Genomic DNA, 3,602 nt, shown 5'->3' with positions numbered 1-3,602 from the left:
GTTAAAAACTTCTCCATTCTGGCCAATAAAATTCTTTCAATAATTTTGACAAGGTTAGACGTTAAGCTTATCGGTCTTATGTTATCCAATGCATATCCTAATCCGGGTTTCTTAGGCAAGAGGATAACTTTAGACCGACGCCAATCCAAAGGGATCCAGGAGGCACACAAAGAGTGGTTGACAATATGCAGGAGGTCTTCAGGTGGTCTTCACTGAACAACAGCTTTATCATTGGAACTGTAATTCCATGTGGACCTGGTGCTGCATCGGGTACACGCTGCAACACGTCATTTAATTCACCCCGTGTAACCTCCTCAAAATTTACAGCCGAGCTCAGTAAAGGAGAGTCAGTCACCTGGGGGGCCAGTACAGAATATTGAGTTGTGAACCGAGCCTGCAGTCCTAAAGCCAATTTTTCAAGAAGAATTTTTAAGGTCTGCCACCACCTTTTTCAAAAATTTTTTAAATTTTAACACCAAAACTTTTATTTTACATTGACCTTATGAAAGACCGTTATAAGTGGTATTTAAAATAAAAAAAGAGTGAAAAAAATTATATTGGCACTTGTTAGTGACGAAAAATTGCTCAACCTTAGCTGTTACGCGAACATTCATAACTTACGAAAGCTGTGCAGAAATTGTAAACTACTCGGCACAGGGGTACCCAACTATCCAGGCTGTGCAATTAACTAGGATCTTTGCGGTCCGATATATGGGAATCAAGTTACAGCAAAAATTCCGAAGAAAGCGATAAAATTCGGCTTTTTTTACTAGATTCTGTAAAATAAAACTTGATTACATAAAAACTTACCATTAGTTTTCAATTATCCTAGTTCATTGCATACGTTGGTAATAAAGAAATGAGTACGGAAAGTTTAATTGAAAATGCTGCATTTATTTAGAAGTTACGACTGTTTGCGTAGCAAGAAAGTACAAAAAATCAAGTTTTGAGAAAAACAAGAACAAAGTTTTTCATTCCATGAACAAGCAAGAGAATAACATCGTAGAAAGTTAAAATCCACCAGGTTCATAGCTAGGGCCCTCGTTAGCTGCCACACACTCTCGTTTGGCTTTTGTAGCTGCCCGTCTTTTTTTGCGGAGTTGATTTTCCTCATTCGTTGAGTGACGCTGGGCCTTCTTCACACGGTACCGGTCACTACTGCGACATGCTAAGAGAGTATGGTGGCCAGGTTCGATGCCTGCTTCTCTCAAAATATCAGCTGTGCTTCTGCTGCCATTATTGAAGTGGCACACAGCGTCATATAAACCAAAAAGTAGGACAGGCAAGCCCACGTGGACGTCTTTGGATACCCGTTGCCAAATCATACTGTTGAAACTCTCATTGGCATTTTGGGTTTTTCCGTGGAGGCACTTGCTTAGGAGCTCCTCCTTACAAAGGTCAGCATACACTGGCTTCACTTGGTTGTGTACCTCGTCGGAAAGGCCTCCCTTGTGCTTGTAGCGTCCACCACCGAGTGCTTTCTGTCGATTAAACCCGCACCAACTCTCGGCACCCAGGGGACACAGACCATGCCTTGGTGCTTCATCTTTTGAACTGCAATGGAACAAGCTGGCTAATGTTGCTTGCTTCATTGCGTGCAGGTCTCCCACATTCGCTCTGATGGCAATACCATAGTAGTTCTGCAGCCGGTCGATGAGAACGTCGGTTAGCTTTCCTTTGCCTCCTAGTCCGCGAACAGTTTTTGTTCAACTTTCGTGGGCGGCACCGTACTCGCTTCTGTACATGTCCAATGCACTCCAGTTTCCGCATGCTATTTGGGCCATATATGTCCTTTACTGCCACGTGGCTCTTGGAGTCGCCATCTCCATAGACGTCTACATACTTTAATTGACGACTTCTTTCTGCACGCTCGAACATACGATAAAGCCCTACGGCCTCCATGCCACCAGCACTACCGGTGTAGTTCGCCGGGCACTGGGTATGGTTTGCCTTCCATTCCATAAATGCAGCACACTTGTTGGGTTCAACTTGCTTTTCAAATCGCATGCCCTACATTTACGGCTGCCCTACAGGAGACGCAGCCGTTCAATGAAGAATGTCCACGCCTTTGCCAAGTGCCATCCCATGATCACCACAGTCAGTAGTTTGCTCAAAACAACGCACTTCAGCAGCGGCATTTGCCATTGACTCAGACGCAACACTCTCTGCCGCTTTACAGTGCTTGGTAGATATCTTTTGGTAGGCAGAATGCCAAGGCGGTGGTGGCATGTTCATTACTTTCGCCAGCGTTACAGCTCCAGAATAACCCTTGCCAAGCTGCCGCATAGCATAGACAAGACGCAGGTTATTCTCAATAGCACTTCCAGCCTTTTTTGACGATTTAAAAGAATGTCCAAATGCGCAGGCGTCACACACAACGACGTATGCAAAAGATATTCCCTGCTGCGAGGATTCTTCCAATCGGAGTGACGTCGTCTTGCATTCTGGGCAGGCCAATTTTGCAAAAACAGACGACAGAATCTCCACATCAATAATCCTATTACCTTGCAGTAAAGGGTCTTCTAGGGGCACTTCACAGTTGTTGTCCACGTCCCCAAGCTTAGCAGCACTCGCCGAAACATTGACGTCCGCATGGTATTTGGTCGGAGCATTCACCGTGTGCCGATTTCCACGAAACGTTCGTTTCAGTTGCCCTTTCACCCGGAACTTGGCCATAACTTCTTATAAAAACGTTCCGCCAATGCTTTATTTTCGCTAGTAAAGAGAATCCAGATCAACAGGATGGCCCCGAAGCTCTCACAGCAGTAGCATAAAGCGCGCGCAAAGTGAGCACCTGGGATGCCTCTAGCCTCATGCGTCCCCCTTACGGAAGTTTAAAGCGATGTTTAAAAAACAGAAAGCATCGCAAATTTATTTTGGATTATCGTTATGTATTAGACCAGAACCAAACAGAAAGAATTCAATATACACCACAGATTTTCACTGAGTTGTGAATTTTTGCTACCACACCACATTAGTTTCGATTTCAGGACGGTTCACCAGCTGTTAGAAATTTGGCTGCAACTTTTTAACCAAAAAGGATAGAAACATAATTCTTTCTGCACAACATATTTGAATCTTTGGGTATTCTGGAAATCTAAAAAAGAAAAAAAGTCATTTTTATAAAATTATGCCTTTTCAAAGGTGGTGACATACTAAAAGGACGTTGTCGTAAGAAAGAAGGAGTCTACGTTTGGTGCAGTAACGCCATTTTTCCTTATCCGCAAGAAGCTGAAGAGCGCCCGCCTATTACAGGCTTCTGAGAATAGAGAATCGGTTTGTTTTGTACATTTCTTTTGCCCGTGAAACTGTGCGTTTAAACACACCGCGAAAATACATAAAGTTGCTCCAATTATTAGGACACTGATTATACCGCAATTTTTTCCATGCTGCTTGTCTTCGACGGTAGTCGCTCGTACATTCATCATTCCACCATAGACGGCAAGGCTTCCCTTGGACCGAAGTAATAGTAAATTGAGCTCGCGTGGCCGAATCCTGTATCAATGATACTAGCTCCTTGGCGCGACAATCATTATCTTGAGGGGGTATCGAAGGCAGGGCTGAATGCATTACGTTTCCATACCGAGGCATATTAACGAAGG

General features: G+C 43.9%; 1 pseudogene; it reads right to left on the bottom strand.

The window, feature by feature from the left end:
* Nucleotides 1–1,010: 1,010 nt before the first annotated feature.
* On the bottom strand, nucleotides 1,011–2,890 carry LOC144163252 (uncharacterized; annotated as a pseudogene).
* Nucleotides 2,891–3,602: the final 712 nt, after the last annotated feature.

The sequence above is a fragment of the Haemaphysalis longicornis genome, unplaced genomic scaffold (assembly GCF_048455015.1).
Source record: "Haemaphysalis longicornis isolate Haplotype H1 unplaced genomic scaffold, Haemaphysalis longicornis Haplotype H1 scaffold_1, whole genome shotgun sequence".
Taxonomy (NCBI): domain Eukaryota; kingdom Metazoa; phylum Arthropoda; class Arachnida; order Ixodida; family Ixodidae; genus Haemaphysalis; species Haemaphysalis longicornis.
The sequence above is the reverse complement of the archived record's forward strand: the minus strand, read 5'-3'. Positions and strand labels throughout refer to the sequence as shown.